This window comes from Perna viridis, chromosome 6 (genome assembly GCF_037379345.1).
Source record: "Perna viridis isolate PV_CMFRI_1.1 ecotype Kerala chromosome 6, ASM3737934v1, whole genome shotgun sequence".
Classification (NCBI taxonomy): domain Eukaryota; kingdom Metazoa; phylum Mollusca; class Bivalvia; order Mytilida; family Mytilidae; genus Perna; species Perna viridis.
The window spans coordinates 862,133-879,955 of record NC_142450.1 but is presented as its reverse complement, the minus strand read 5'-3'; positions in this window follow the sequence as shown (position 1 = coordinate 879,955).

Genomic DNA, 17,823 nt, shown 5'->3' with positions numbered 1-17,823 from the left:
TCAAGCTCTCTCTCAATCGACTCGATCCTAGCTTTTCGGTAGGATTGTCTCTCAGAGTCTACGTTATCCATTTATCTATATCTAGAGGAGCATGCCCAGCAGGGGAATACTTTAGAAGGGGCTAATAGGACCAAAGATCAATCCGCTACCGCCGTACACCTGACGCCCGCTCTTCAAGTACAACCCATCGCCGTAGGTATTGGGCAAATTTCCCGGCCTGAGATACGAGCCACGAACCTAAGGTTTCACGCAACACACTTTACCACCCTTCTTCAGGTACAATCCAGATCCCACGGCCTTTTGGTTGGCTGCACTACCCAAACCGCTCAATGCACCCACCCCAATGCAGACAGCACGGTTTTGGCCAGCACTGGTAGCGCAGCAGAGGCAAGACCTGCGAGCATGGGGAGGAATCCACCTTCTTTCTGCACGTTATGCCTCGCCTGCTTTGGACTCGTCTCCAAGTCCATACCACCCTTCCCACTCTGCAAAAGATTTGTGATGCGCTGGATCTGGCGGTGATTGAGGGGCATCTTATGCTCACCGGATAGGTTTGCGTGCAGCAATCGGACGCTCACGGGGCAACCCTTCTTTGCTGCACATTGGATCTTCTCTGCCTGACCCTTCGTCAAGTTGATAATCCATTTATTTATACCTCACGCAGATGGAAGCGGATGGTGGGATGCTCTCCTCGCAGATCGATTGGGCGACCGTCTTGATCGGTCAGATACGTCTGCATGCGGTCGATGGTTCTCAGGGTCACGGGTAAGTAGACTAGATTCTTTGGGATCTGGATGATCTTCATGCCAGGATCGACCGCGGGAAAGAAGCTATATATGGTGGACTGCTGGGTGCCGTTGACGTAGCTTCCGTGGATGATATCACTATTCACCAGGATGCTATTGATGCTGATGATATTGACGATATTCTCACCCTCTGCATAATCATTAGTGCTACGGTCGTAGGCATACGTTCGGCGTTCGAAACCCAGCACCGTATTTAGGCTATTAGACACGTCGAAATCCACTTGATAATTTCTGGCGAGGGTGAGGGTTGCTCTCAGAGTCGCGCGGTTGGCATCGAGAAGGACCTTAGCGTTGTGCTTATGGAGCCGCAATTGCCGCTGGATCTCATCGTTGATATCGTCGATGCCGTAGGAGCCGATGCTCAGCTCGATGGGAAACCAGTTAGCCCCATCATCGTGAGAGTAGCGGAAGGAATTATTACTTGCATGAATATTGGGGATGGAGTAGTAGGTCTCCAGATTCACGAGGGCCATCTCGTAAAATTTCTCCTCGCGCAGTTGAAGGGTTGGGTTGAAGCGAGTCAAGATCTGGCTATCGTTCCCAGAGACGATGAAGGAGAACCCATGCTTGGGTTCGGTATTGGTGGCGATTTTCCGCAAAAGTGAAGCGTCCATTTATCTAACCTTCCTCAGAAGACGATCATCTTCTGGCCATCGGATTCGAATTGGAGGATTCGATCGGAGATGACCAGGGCGAAGGCTTGGGTTTGGGCAGGGACGTTGCGCTCGAAGTCGGCTCGGATCTGGATATCCACCGTCGACTCTTTCAACCGCTCGGACTGATGGCTCACGTCGATGACGAATAGGGGATAGAGATCGATGAAGTCGGAGGATTGATGCCGCCATTGCTCAGCAGACTTTCAATGCTATAGAATTTCTTGCGGAATTTGGCAGCCTCCTTGTAGAGCCTAGCGACCCTGCATTGGGTGAAGCCAGCATTGAAGTCAACGACGGGATAGTGCTCCGCATTGAGGGTCACGTGGATATTTCGCAATCGGCAGTGGTCGAAGACAGCGGCATTATGCAGCTGATCATTATCCCTATCGGTCTGGAAGGCGACGATGATCCATCGCGGTTTTTCTCGTCCGCTTTTTGCGGCAAGACGCCATTGAAATTGCTCAAGTGCACTCTGGCCACGTCGTTGACTACGGCGGCTCGGAGGATGGCATTGGCATCCGAATCGCGCACCAGGGAGAGCTCGTGCTTGAATCTGTAGACGATCTTATCGTAGTCCTCGGCAAAGCCAAAGACGTGCTTGAGCGGGATGGAGAAGGAAAAGAATCCCTTATTGGTTGGCTTGGTGATGATATACCCGTGGCGTGCTGAGTATCCAATGTTATCAGCCTCGGCATTGGTCGTGGAGTCTTTGAACCATAGTTGTTTGAGGCCTTGCGATTTGGAGAAGTCGTGGTGGTACGTCAGCATTCCTAGCATGGTGGTGGCGATGCCAAGGTCGTTGAGGTGCTCGATCTGCTGGCCGGAGAGTCGGTAGCTGATGCTACGAAAGAGATACATAGCACCGTTATGGACGAGTGATACCAGATCGCCGTCGCCATACGCAGTGCCATCGTTCTTCTGAAGTCGGCCTTCTATCAAGAGATAGCTTTCGGCGGGATGAAGAGATCTTGGGTCTCGATATTGATGCGTATCTCTGCACCGGCATTATTCAGCTGCGCCCCGGCTTGAGGTTCGTATTCGTGAACCTGATACTCCTGGAGACTTCCATCGAAAGTCAGTCCTTCGGTGATAGAAAGCATATCGGCCATCATATATTTATCTATAGCGCCGGACGGAGTCGTGGATGGTGGCGATGCCTCCGCCAAAGATGACATTATTGAGACGGGCCTGCTGCTGCGAGGTCCTGTTGGTCTTGGGGGTGGTGTTGGGGAAGGATTTTTCTTGCGAGTCACTCGATGGACGACGTGATTCACGGCCTTGCACTTTTCTCCACACCTTTCGCCTGCGGCGATCGTGAAGGGCTTTGGTGATATGTTCGTTATCGGTCCAAGGAAGATGGAGATTTAGCAGGTGCTATTTTCGCATGTCTAGATCCACATTCACCTTGCCGCCGATGGTGGAGACGCAATCTGACTTATCGACTTTACCATCTTCTACGGCGATCAGCTTTTTTGGTAAGGTTTTTGATCGATGCGTCATAATCCCTCTGCATCCGCTTGAAGGCCATCTGGATATGCTTACATTCTAAATCTAGCTCGTCGATGTCTATCATGCCGCCTTTCAATTGTTGCTTGACCCATCGCTTCGTCATGGCATCCGAGCTGTCTCGGGGCAAACCGAGGCTGGTGATCCGATGATCATTCATATCGAGATAATGAAGCATCCGCCAGACGGGCATGCGCTTTCTCGAGTGAGATCCAAACTTATCCATTTTTTATAGTCCGAAGATCACCTTCTCGAGCGTCCGACCTTCCTATAAGAGCTTCAGTACGTACAGGCAAAAGTGCCCGCAGACCACGTCGCCGTGCCGCTGGAGCTCATCGGTATTATATCGAATTTTCGGCTGCAGATAGTCGGTTGGAGGCAGGCCGTAGGAGTCGAAGTAGACTTTGAGTCCTCCATACTTATGCCAGCACGTCCAGTGCGTGCCGGGGCCATCGCGATCGTCGTGATTCAGGACGCCGCACTCGTTGGGTTGGGGGTTGGATGGTAGGACATCGCGCATGAATACTCTTCTGAATCGAGGGATGCCTAGGGCCGTGGTGGCTTCCTCGAGCTCTACGTTGGAGTGGGGCTTGTGGGGGAGGAGGATACCGTGCACGCTAATGCTGCTCATTTATCTAGGTTTGAGCATTCGCCAAGTGTGGGATGGGCATCGGCACCCGTCAGAGCCTGCTAAGTGCAAAGGGGTCGTAGGGGACCTCAGTCGCGAGCGATTCGATAGTGTCCGTGGGCGACGGTGCTGATGCCGTCCGGGAGGATGTGGCGCTTGTCATCTTTGGCGAAGAGAGCGATCTTGTTGATCTCCTCCGTGTAGATCTGATGGAGATGGCTCTGGATGATATTCATCGGACGGTGAATCTCCTGCTGGGTGTCGAGGCATCGCTTGTAGTCCTCAAAGGCGATGCTGCGCTTGATGACGCTCTTGGTGACTCCCTTCGCCTTCTTGGTGGTCTCGTCATCCCCTACCTTGAAGGCGTATGGTCTTGCCGCCGCATTCGTCCTTGAACATCCCGATGATCTTATTCACGCCGGTGGGGATGCCGGAGGGATTCTCGGTGGGGTAGCTGGACGTATCGAATTTTTCCTGGACGTGTGGCGCGATGTCTTTGTAGAAGTCGGCAGTCTGAATTTCGTAGGCCAAGCTGTCTGTGTTGGTAAAGAGCAGCCGGGCATTTTCGCCATACGTCTTCCTCACGAATCCGTAGTGGACGTCGTACATAGGAGCTTCGAGATATCCAAGATGCACGCTCCTAGGTAGACGGGCTTATCGAACTTCAGGTTGGTCTTTTTCATATGGACGGCTGCCAAATTCTCGGTGAAGACGACGCGGCGATCGAAGTTGGGTTTGGCCACCAGCTTCAGGGCCTGCTTCGCGGTGGTGACTAGCCTGACATCGACGAGCTTCCGGATATTTATCGTTTTGCCGAAGACCGAATTATTCATGAGCTTGAAAAATTCCTTCTCGGAGTCGGTCTTGGCTTCGGCTCGAAGCTTCTTATTCAGTTCGATATACGACATGAGCCAGGGGGATTGCCTGAACCCTTTGATGCGATGGACTTTGACGAGCTTCATGCCCATCGATAAGTAAAGCTTGAGATAGTGGAGGGTATATTTTTTACGCTTGCGTAGATGAGGTACGAGCTTGCGCACCTTGTCAATTTACACGTTTTCTGGCGCGAGAGGGTAGTCGTTGTGGGCGTCGTGAAGACCTTGCGGATATTCCAGATCGCATTCCACCATGGCTCCATACTCGTGATTGTCGGGATACTCCAAGACCTTCTCGATCTTCTTCGGCTCCATCCACTCGAAGTCTCCCTTGGGAAGGGGCTGTGCCATCGCCCAACCGTAGAGGTTATTGGCGTCAAGGTAGGTGAGATATTTGGTGGGTTGGGAGTGATCGTAGTCGGCCATGTAGGGATTGTTGGCCTTGGCGTGGCGGTGGGAGATCATTACGTCGGATTCCAGGTAGAGATTGTGATAGTCCCGCAGCGTCTTGCAGTCGAAGGTCCCCCAGACTCCCTGAACGTGTGTATAGTCCTCGTCGCTGATGTGCTCACCGGTGAACGTGCTGAAGAAGGCCTCCTTGGCTGGGAGCTGAGTCTCCTCCAGCTTGGCAGGCCCATCGGCGTAATCGTAGAGATAGACCCCCTTCCTAATAATTAGCTCGTACTTATCGCCGAGGCATTCCTGAACTGCCTTGAATTTATCAGGCGTGAGATTCTTTGCCAGATTTTCCAGGGAGCTCAGCATGAATCGATGAATCTCATCTCCAGGCCATCGTCTAGCTGCTTCGAGAAGCTGATATATTTTTCGTCCGTATTCGGGATGCAGGTGATCTTCCACCCTTTGAATTCCTTCACGAAAAGATGGGCATCGTACCCACTCAGGTTGTGAAGCACGATGGGTACGTGCTTAGGAAGCTGAAAATCTAGATTGCATTGGTTGTGAGCAGCGCCCCGATGCTTACCGGTGAGGTGGTCGTGGTCCCGGACTTTATCCCCATTCAATGTGCCGCCGCAGATGTGGCAGTGCGTGCTTGCTTCAAATCCCTCCTTATCCTCGTCGCTCATCTCCATCGGCTTCTTCTGCTTGCATGTCTTGCTGATTGCCTGTACTGCCTCTTCGATGCACTGCACAAATTGCTTGGCCGCATCCTGCCCGCAGTAGACGACCGATTCCTTGTAGTCGCCGTGGGCATACTTCAAGCGATAGTAGAAACCTGACGGCCGGTGCTGCTGATACTGCTTCGTGTAGGATTTGGTCGGGTCGGGCCGGCAGGTATCGATCTTCTCCGCGATCGCCTTGCAGGTCCGGGTGTTAAAAGAATAGGCCTACAGCAGCGCTAAGCTTGTCGTAAAAGGCGACTAAATAGTGCTCAGAAACCTAGCCGAGGGCTAGGCGCTCTGCCCACAGAGCAACTGGGATGTGTGCCCCAGGTGGTTGAATGGGGTACCCCTGGGGTGTTACATGCTGGGGTTGTCAGGCTATAATACGGAAAATCTGACCGCAAACCATAGTGGTGCACCGTGTTGGGAAAGATGCCACGTTCCTCGCACGTTAAAGAACCCTGCTGTGGTATTCGATAGGAGTAGGAACCTTTGCGCTCCGCCACAGGAGGCTAAATTGCCCGACCTTACCCATCCCCCTTTTTCCAGTGGCAATCAAAATTTGTCGACCCTATTATCCTTGTGACCCATCCTTTTTTTTTCATTTCATGTTCATTTTATCATCCATTTCATGTTCATTGTCTGAATATAGCTGAAATATTGCTGCTCGGACGTTAAACTCCAACAAACAAAACATCTTCTCCGCGAAGCATTCAAAGTCCGCATAGATCACGAATGGGACTCTCATCATCTTCTTGTGATTGTGGAAGGCTATGGTGGATCCTTCTTCCGGCATCTCGATCCTGATCGCATCCTTCTGACTGCAATATCCCATATGGTCGGTGAGAAGGTCCTGCCTGAAGTGGGAAAGGCATCTGCGGCAGAAGAAGAGCTCATGACCATGCTCTTGTGAGATTTGTGAGCTCAAAAGGCGTGATAAGCTCCTGATCCAGCAGTAATGCTGCTTGCCTTCGCGGGTCAGGAAGAGGAGATCTACGTGGGTGGGGCCCGTATTCTTTGATATCCTGAGGGGTAAACCTAGAGATCCTCTTCTTCTTCACCCTTCTTTACGCCATCGAAGCCAAAAACGTTGACGTCGATGTTGGTGTTCTGCCTCTCGAATTCATCAATCGCCTTGAGGGAGACCGGGAAGTCAATGCCTTCGAATTTTAGCTCATCCTCCCATCTCTTGTACTGAGCTATGCGGTTTGCTGACTTCTGGTCAACCTCATCGTAGTGTAGGGCTGCCAGCATCGCCCACTGGAAGCAGCGATCATCATCATTTTTCACATTGACGATCGCCTCCTTGTTCGCGAGTGCCGATGGGGTTAGTATGAAGGAACCCCCCTTGAGTGGCTTGAATTGGTTGAGATGGATTTCTAGCGTATCGATGCTGCTGAATGTCCACTCGCTCCCTTCCCGTAGGTATCTTGCCATACTTTCCTTGACCTTCTCCATCATGAAGACGATCTCCTATTCGAGGTCGTCAAATTCCGTGATCATTGTCGTGCGTGATCGGAAGTAGGGGGTGATGTAGGTATTCTCCTCAGTCGCGGGGTTGGTTTTCACCATCTCAGCAAAGAGCACTACGTGAACCTTCAATCCCTTCTTTTGAGCGAGCGCGTTCGAGATGGCGGTGGTGAAGGTGCTCCGACTTACTTTGAGAAATATGGTCACGTCGTGCGGCTTCGCGGGTTCGATGACAACCGTACCAAATACACCATTCAGAGCTTCCCGCCTATCGGTGACCTTGATCTCATCCTCGACTGGGGCGCGTTTTATGTCCTCTTCCACCAAATGGAGTAGATCGTCTCTTGAGCTGGGAGTATTTGGTGAGACCACGATTCTTTGCTAGGCTTTGAGCTGCTTCTTGCTGAAGACTTCCTGGCGGGCAAATTTACGGGTGGTTTTCTCCTCGATGAGCTTCACCAAGGCCTCCTTGTTCTTCCTACTGACCCCCCTCAGACCCTCATCCTTAGCTATTTGACGGAGGGTCTTCATGGTCTCTTTTACCACCATCTTACCCTCGACTGGGATGACTTCCTTCTCCTCCTGCTGGCGTGGTTGCCTGCTATGCCTCCAGCAGAGACCATCCTTCCCGGGCTTACTCTTGCAGAACTGCCCCTTCTTTCTCTTGAGTGGGACGCCGCAAGTGGTCTTCTGCTCCCCTGGTTGATGCTCAAATCGCGGCTTGGTTGGTTGTGCACCAGTTTTGACACATCTGGGTATGCTCATCCGTCTGCGTCACGTTGGGGTTATCACAGCACTCCCGCTGCCTTTAAGGGTTTGGGGTTGGAGTGGCATCTTCCAAATCTTCTTCATTCTCCAGAAAGAAATCCTGGTAGCGATTCATATTATCACTATTGGATTCCATCCCTTTATTTATTTCAATCTGTGACACACCTCTCTTTAAGGTGTCCTTATCCACATCCCCACTATCCTCAGCTTGGGCGATCTGACTTATGCTCTGTACGAAAGACATAATTCTTGTATTTACCCTATGCTCAATAAGGATACCCTCCGTTTGCATTTGGCCGTCGGGTTGGGGTTTTATGCAGGATTTTCTGCATGTGCGGTAGAATCGGCCTTTTGACACTATTTACTTTCAATGTTTACGTGTCGCGTGTACTTGATTTGACCTGTGGGATTCTACTGGGTAAACCATTGATGTGTTGTTTTTTTTTTCTTTCCATATTTTCATTCGTGGTTTGTTTCCTTCGCCACCTTTTTGTTTAAAGTATTGTATTATGGGTTTTTTATAAGCAGATTGAAGTTTTTATTGCTATAGTATGTTTTCTAGTTACTTACACCCAAACTCGATTTGAACGTGTTTTGAGGCTCTAGTGGGTAAATTCCTTTTTCCATACTTTTAAGACCTGTGCAGGTCCGGGTGTCAAAAGAATAGGCCTGCAGCGCTAAGCTTGTCGTAAAAGGCGACTAAATAGTGCTCAGAACCTTAGCCAGGGGCTAGGGCGCTCTGCCCACAGAGCAACTGGGTTGTGTGCCCCAGGTGGTGGAATTGGGTACCCCTTGGTATGTTACTTCCTGGGGTTGTCAGACTATAATACGGAAAACCTGACCGCAAACCATAGTGGTGCACCGTGTTGGGAAAGATGTCACGTTCCTGGCACGTTAAAAAACTATACTGTGGTATACTCCAGAATATACTCCAGGGCTCTGCCACAGGAGGCTAAATTGCACGACGCTACCCATCTCTCCCTATTTCCAGTGTCAATCAAAATTTGTCGACCCCATTATTCTTGTGACCCATGCCATTTTTCATTTCATAATCATTTCATGTTCACTTTATCATCCCCTTCATGTTCATCGCCTGAATATAGCTGAAATATTGCTGCTCGCACGTTAAACCCCAACGAACAAAACAAACAAAACAGACTTTCAATGTTTACATGTCACGTGTACTAGATTTGACCGGTTATTGGGTAAACCATTGAACTACGGAATTTTATTTCTCTCTCCATATTTTCAATCGTGGTTTGTTTCCTTCGCCACTTTTTTTGTTTTGTTTAAGTATTGTATGATGTTTTTTTATAAGGAGATTGAACGTTTTATTGCTATAGTATGTTTTCAAGTTACTTACACTCAAACTTTGATCCGTGTTATGTAGTAACTGAGAGTAAATATGTTTGTTATGCTGTCGCTGACGGTTCAAATAGGTGTTATGGGTTTTGAGCTACCCTTTTTGTAAGGAGGTCTTTCTTTAGTATAGTTTTATTACACAACAAGATTTTTTTTCTTTTTATATTTTATTAACAATTCATATTCATTGTTTCATTCGTCGGGGTGTCGTCTGTTTTTCGAAACCGGGTCCTGTTCAATTGTCTGTTCCATTAAGTATTCTTCTTCCCCTTTAAATAACACTTCACGATCCGATATTCTTATAATTGTGCTTTAGTATGTGCTTCTTGCCGGCCAAGTATCGTTGACGTCAAGGCTGTTTTTTTCACTCTATTTAATCTTCACTTCCTTTTGTTCCTTGGTTTACATGACTTCTGGTGGTGTTCGTTGTACATCTCATATAGCTCCTCCTTTTTAGCTCACCTGGCCAAAGGCCACGTGAGCTATTGCCATCACTTGGCGTCCGTCGTCGTCCGTCGTCGTCCGTCGTCGTCGTTAACAATTATACAAAACTCTTCTCCTCTGAAACTGTTTGACTAATTAGAACCAAACTTGGTATGTATCCTGCATAGAACTGATGTATAGATGTTTGATCCGTCGAAAAACATGACCGTCGTTACCAAAAATAGAACATAGGGGTCAGGCAGTAGTTTTTTACATATATCTCCAAAACCGTTAGGTTTGTCGAAATTCTTTCAATAGCTTAAATGATCCATATTATTAGGACTACAAAAGTCCTCAGACTCCTTGTAAGAGTTATTGCTCTTGAAAGGGGAAAAATGCCTTTCAGTCAATATCTTGAAAACTATGATAGATTAAAAGAAACTTTCAATAGTTGAAAAGATGTTGTGATAGTCCTACCAAAGATTTCTTTCGTCAAAATTGTTGGACAACTTCTTGTTTAATTCATTGCCTTTGAAAGGCAAAATTCAAGAAGGTGAGCGATTCAGGCTCCTGGGAGCCTCTTGTTTGATGAACTATTCTCTCATCGTATAAGGTTCTGACATCGTAGATCAATATGATTTATCTTGTTGAACTTTTGTATCTTTTTTGATTTCTTAAGGTCGTTGTTTATTAAACAAGGATGCACGATACTCCGCTCTAGTTTTCACTTGTATTTGATTTCCTGACGTTGTACGTTTTACGTTCTTCATACAGCTACACGATCTTTGTTCCGAAATCCTCTCTATACAGTTCGATTTATAAGTGTCACATCTGTTTTCTGGTCGACTTTTTTCTTTCATCCAGCCGGTCTACCACGAGGACTTTTTGGGGCCTCACTTTCTTTTGTCAGTTCATTCTTTGGTTTGCATTGTGCCCTTCCTGTCGTCCATTGCACGTGTATGGCATCACGACTTGTGATATCTTCTACATGAATCCCTCGACAGGGAACTATCTTGTAAATCTTATTGCTCCAGGTGCGTCAATCTCCTTTGCGAGTCGGCCAAGAAGTGACCACATATCCTTTTTCATCTCTATTTATACCTTTCCTCATCCAAGAACACATCCTGAATTTCCCATGGGAAAATGTTGCTTCTCAATCTCAAGTTGTCGGGAGTGCCCTGTTTCATGTCGATCAATAAATATCCGTGGCGTTTGGCGGTGGCATACTCGTACTATTTCATAAAGTAGTTTGTCTTTTTGGTAAACATTTGTTGTCCATGGTCATGGCCTGTGATACGTCTCTGGGATTTTTAAACAGAACCAGGCAATGAGCATTCAGACTGATGGTTCGGCGATACTTGTTTTTGTTGAACAGATTCTGAACCAGCAACATGACTTTATATTTTTATGGTGAGAATATTTTGCGAAAAGATGCGAGATAGATTCAGTGACCGAATTCATCATATCGTCTAGAATAAGCAAGTGTTTCTCTCTGGCATTCAATGTGTCAAGGTCGGGGAGTCCTTGTACAAAGTCGACATCCTCCATGGTTCCATAAATTGTCTGGTACACATCGTAGCACCATGTTATCCGATTTGGTCTTTCTAAGGTTGTCATTTGCTGAACAGGGCGCGTATGTGGACTGTATTGGTCTGTTTGCATTGTTCTCGTAGCGTGATAGACGCAGTGATCCTTGTGGTGCAAGTCTTCTCGCTGATATTCCTTCCATACTCTAACCCCACCTTTTGTTTGGTTCTTTACACCTCCTTTCTTTCTTTTGACTCCTTAATATTGACTCTTGACTCTTACTCCCGACTCTTGACTCTGATTCCGACCCTTGCCTCTTATGACCGACTCTAACGACACTTGGCTCCAACTCTTGACTCCTACCCCGACTCTAACGACTCTTTACTCCGACTCTTGACTCCTATCCCGAATCTAACGAGTCTTGACTCCGACTCTTGACTCTGACTCTTTACTCCGGCTCTTGACTCCTACCCCGACTCTAACGACTCTTGACTCTAACTTTAAACGAAACCTAACCTAGATCTATCTCTAGATCTAATCTTAACCCTAACCCTAACTTAACCATAACTATAGACAAATATCAACATCTGATCCCAACCTTAAACATAACCGACTCGACTTGGGGCCGGATCGACCTGATACCAAACATAACCCTAGGTCTAGGTTAGGTTTCGTTTAAAGTTAGATCTAGACTTAAGCCTTGTGTCTGGGGTTGGTCTTGATGGTCTAGCTTGAGGCCTTTGATTAAAGTTATATCTAGAGTTACTTATGGGGTAAGGGTAAGATACATGTACTTGTTTCGGTCCTGGGTAGTATTTAGGGTTAGTGTTTGGAATAGAGCTAAATAGACTTTGTATTAAGGCGAAAGATACTGTCATGATAAAGTTAGAGCTAGGGTTAGGGTCTGAATTTCAGATAAGGTCTAGTATCAAGAAAGTTGCTAGAGTCAACCGTTAGATCAAGGATCAGGTCTATGGTAAGGGCTAAGTTTATGGTTATGTGTAGATTTAGGCCTAGAGTTATGTTTAAGGTTGGGGTCAGATGTTGCTGTTTGTCTAGGGTTATGGTTAAGTCCAGAGTTAGGTCTATGTCAGGTCTTAGAGTATATGAAAGTCACACATAGAGTTTGTTATGGGGATTGGAGTCAGGTCTCGATCGTTACTTGTTCGGGTTCGGAGTTATGACTTGGGTCCGTGTTAGATTTAGATAGTTAGCGTGCGGGTCAAAGAACTAGGGTTACAATTTCTGATAAGGTCCAGTGTCAAGAAATATGTTAGAGTTAAACGTTAGATCTAGGTTCGGGTTAGGATTTTCGGTATGATTAAGTAAAGGGTTAGGCTAAGGGTTATGTTTAGGGTTGGGGTCAAGCCATGTTATTTGTCTAGGGTTGGTTTAGGGCTATGACCAGTAAATGTGAGAAATAGTTTATCGATTAAGTTATGGTTTGAGAAGGAGATACACTTCGAGGTCGAGTAAAGTTAGTTGAAAAAAAATGGTTAAGGATAGAGTTAGGGTTGAATCTTCAGAATTGCGCAAGGTTACTTGTGACTATCGCAGGTTTTGTATTGGTTAAGGCTTGGTGTTAGACCTTTGAGTTATAAATGTTTTTGTTAAAGAAATAACCATCTAGTGGATAACCTCATGTCAGGTTAAAAGTTTAGAGTTAAAGATAGAAATAGTTAAGAATAGGAGGAGTGAAGGGAAAGTTGTTGGTGATTTGAATCAATAGAGTAGAGACAAGAGTCGTTAGATTCGGGGGTAAGAGTCAAGAGTCGTCAGATTCGGGGGTACGAGTCAAAAGCCGGAGTAAAGAGTCGTTAGAGTCAAGAGTCGGAGTCAAGAGTCGTTAGAGTCGGGGTAGGAGTCAAGAGCCGGAGTAAAGAGTCAGAGTCATGAGTTGGAGTCAACAGTCGTTAGAGTCGGGGTAGGAGTCAAGAGTCGTAAGAGTCGGATCCAAGAGTCGTTAGAGACGGACGTAAGAGTCAAGGGTCGGAGTAAAGAGTCGTTAGAGTTACAAGTCGGAGTCAGAGTCTAGAGTCGGGAGTAAGAGTCAATATTAAGGGGTCAAAAGAAAGAATGGGGGAGTAAAGAACCAAACATAGCCTCAAAAGGTGGGGTAAGAGTATGGAAGGATTATCAGCGAGAGGACTTGCAAATAATAGTCTTAAAAGTAAAAGTAAAAAAGAATTGTTATCATTTTCTTCTCGGTTGTCGAAGAAGTTCGTCAATTACAAGATGTCCACGACCTGTCCTGAATGCAAGATGATCTTTACAAGAAGGTATAATATGAAATGTCATTTTAGGAAAACTCAAGCTTTAATTGATGTACCCCATCGGAGTGAAACCAGGAGTTCTCCTTATTCTAGACCATCGCAAGGATCGCTGCGTCTCACGCTACGAGAACCATGCAAACAGACCAATACAGTCCACATACACATCCTGTCCAGCAAAAGACAACCTTAGGAAGGCAGAATTGATGCAAACTGGTTTATCGGACTACGATACTTTGATGACAGAACTACACCAATATGCTTTGAGAAAAGAAAAAAACCAAGATACTTTGATGAATGGACTACGCCAAGACCCTTATACTTCGATGAAAGGGCTACAACAGGATGAAACTCGAGAAAGCTTGCCCAAGGACCCAGCTGACGAAAACTTTTTCATACACCCGACAGACGATCCCCTTTCTTTCGACGAACCCAAAGGATACTTGGACGACCATTTCATGCCCTGGACCCATTTCTTTACCAGTGTCATAGCAGGACCCACCGGAAGTGGAAAAACGATGTTTGTACGTCGATTCGTACAAAACGTGAAACACATGATGATGCCTAGACCCGATCGGATAACGTGGTGCTACGATGTGTACCAGATGATTTATGGAACCATGAAGAATGTCGACTTTGTACAAGGACTCCCCCACCTTGATGCCTTGTATCCCAGAGAGAAACCCTTGCTTATTCTAGACGATATGATGAATTCGGTCACTGAATCTATCTCGCATCTTTTCGCGAAATATTATCATCATAAAAATATAAGTGTCATGTTGCTGTTACAGAATCTGTTCAACAAAAACAATTACCACAGAACCAGCAGTCTGAATAATCGATGCATTATTACTCAAGTTAACCTTGACGTCAACGATACTACGGATCGTGAAGTGTTATTTAAAGGGGAAGAAGAATACTTAATGGAACAGACAATTGAGCAGGACCCGGTTTCGAAATACAGACGACACCCCGACGAATGAAGCAATGAATATGAATTGTAAATAAAATATAAAGAAAAAAATCTTGTTGTGTAATAAAACTATACTAAAGAAAGACCTCCTTACGAAAAGGGTAGCTCAAAACCCATAACACCTATTTGAACCGTTAGCGACAGCATAACAAACATATTTACTCTCAGTTACTACATAACACGGATCAAAATTTGAGTGTAAGTAACTTGAAAACATACTATAGCAATAAAACGTTCAATCTCCTTATAAAAAAAACATCATACAATACTTAAACAAAATAAAAGGGGGACGAAGGAAACAAACCACGAATGAAAATATGGAGAGAAAAATAAAATTCCGTAGTTCAATGGTTTACCCAATAACCGGTCAAATCTAGTACACGCGACGAGCGTGAAAAAAAGAATTTACCCACTAGAGCCTCATAACACGTTCAAAGCAAGTTTGGGTGTAAGTGACTTGAAAACATACTATAGCAATAAAAAGTTCAATCTCCTTATAAAAAAAACATCATACAATACTTTAAACAAAAAAAGGGGGCGAAGACAAAAAACCACGAAAATATGGAGAGAAAAAAAATCAACACATCAGTGGTTTACCCAATAGAACCCCATAACCGGTCAAATCAAGTTCACGCGACATGTAAACATTGAAAGTATGAAAAAGAAATCGGGTTACCCGATAGAGCCCCATAACACGGATACAATCGATGAAAAGGTTGAGTGTGTCTGTAATGAAATGGTCGACTATAAAAATGAAGGGCAATACACCATTCAAAAGCTCTTAACATTCTAAATGTAAATATCAATTGTACACCTTACAATTATCAGGATAATCATTAGTCGTTAGTCAAAATTTCAAACTGAATACAAAAAAATATTAAACATGATTAAACAAAAGTAATTAAAACAACGATAAAAATTAATGTCCGAGAGGAAAACATTGCACGAAACGTCCTTACACCTGTAATGTAGTCATAAAGCACAATAAAAACGGTTACAAATCAATACATGGGCTATTGAAATCACCAGTAAAATAGGAAGTTTCAAACATCTGTCTAATCCGTGAGACATCTATTCAAATTACACAAAGAAATCCAAATCAAAATTTAAAAAATCTATTCAAAGTGTCCAATCCATTTGACTTTATTACACAATGGCAATGAAATTACAAATAATTTTACAAAAATAATTAAAAACAATTAACGTTAATAAAAGTTTATCAAAAAAAAAGAAAGACAAGTCATAATACCCCTCCCCCTTTTTATACTTACCAGTTAATACCATAGTATATAATGACACTAATTAGGACACTTAATGAAGATACCAATGGAGGTCGTTTTCATCCCAACCTTTAATGGTCCCCTTTCTAGGTCTAGGGCCCCATATTCCCTTTATTGGTCCTCCATCCTCTTCCGGTTCCCCCAAGGTCCACTTTAACCCCTTCCCCTCCAGGTCACTTCAGTTCCCCTCTATCCCCGGTTAATTTTGGTCCCCACCATCTCCCGGTCTCTTAGTCTTAGACAAGCTGTCATCAAAAGGTCAAACTAGGTCATGTATGACCATTAGTCATCATATTGCACAACCAAGAGTCCAATATGTTGGAAACTGATCCTCACAGATCTTCCGCTCGAGTGCACATATACAATAGAAAAAGGTCATTAAAGTGGTCTGTATGTACGTCATAGACTATTTCTAGCCTCCATGTTTTGAATATGCAGTACATGACTGGTACTTTAATATATCTCCTACATGTACGTCCAGGGATTGAGCTACACTCCCTTTGTTTCGGAAATTACTGTTGATGATTCGCAACGTTGTAGTTATGATCATTCATTTGGAGCCCTTGATACCCCTAATACAACACATTTTAAAATGGCTGTGAATCCTTACCATTTGGTGCAATACTTCAGAAAATATTATAAGCATGTTAACTTATTTATTTATTTATTTACAAAACTAAAATTACACCCATACAACACACACACACACACACACAATAGACAAAACAAAGAAGATTAAACTACATCTAGTTGTAGCGGAGAACTCTTGTCCGATATGGACCTCATTTTCGTAATTCTAAAGATTGCTTTATAAAGTCAGTCGCCTATTGTCTGTCCCGCAGTATTAACTGGGCTAGTCTACCCCACTGTAATTACTGGGCTAGTCTGTCACACAATAATTACTGGGCTAGTCTGTCCACAGTAATCACCTGGCTAGTCTGCCCCACTGTGATCAATGGGCTAGTCTGTCCCATAGTAATCACTGAGCTTGTCTGTCCCCTTTTGGAATTTCTGAATCCGTCACGTACTGCAAACAGTACTCATTTAAAATGCTGGGAAAATGGCCAGAATGCAGGGTTTTATCCCCATTTATCCCAGAGCATTGATTAGGTCTCGCATCCCCTGCCGTAAGGCAACTTCTGTGAGATGGACAGGGCCGGAAAGGCAAATATCATCTTTAACATACACATTATATTTGTGGAATGGGAATGATGGCAACAGTTCATTACCCTGGGGTCCATACTATTACCTGAACAACGCAACATTTGGTATCGCTTTGTGCGACTTGTTGATCGGATTTTAATGTTGTTGCAAAATAAATCCAAAGAGGAAACCTAAACTTTGATTAGCCAATGAGAATCAGATGAAAAAATAGCGAAATAAGAATACGACACTACATCCTGATATCGTGTGCAAACTTATTGTACACTTCCGACATCAGTTTCCCATGCTATGCGGCACTATTGTCCCCGTCAGTAATAAAAATATCTATTGGGAAATAGTCAGAACAATCAACTGACGGCCTTTTGGAGTATGATTAAAATGTGACACTTAATTTACTGTAATTGATAATCATGAAATACTTAAGTATTGTTATTTGGCCTAGATGTGCCCCTGAACACGGAGGCGCCTTACAGTGACGGATCCTGACCCGAGACGCCTTACAGTGACGGATCCTGAACACAGAGGCGGCTTACAGTGACGGATCCTGTAAGGCCAGGTGATTTAAGAGGCTATGAGGTACCAGTCAACATGTTATTACTATTTTGGATTAAGGTTTATATACTCTGGTGCATTTTTTTGCGATTCACCATATCCGTTCTACTTTCTAGAATTGTCGAGCATATGATACATGATGTCACTTCTCACCGTTTGAATCCGCCTAGAGCTATGCCTTTATATGTATTGTACACGTGATGATGGTGGCGGACTCAGGTGAAGGGGGCAAGAGGTTGGAATCCCTCCTCTTTATTTGAAAATTTGTCATTTTCATGTGCAAAATTGACAAAAAATGGCAGATATAATCCTAACATCCCTTTTTTCTGAGGAACACCGGTTGGCACCCCCCCCTTTTTAAGATGTCTGGTTAGCCCTGGTGATTGATTATACGCTAGTAACTAACGCCATTAAAATCTAGAAATCTTTTCGGTTGGAGAGC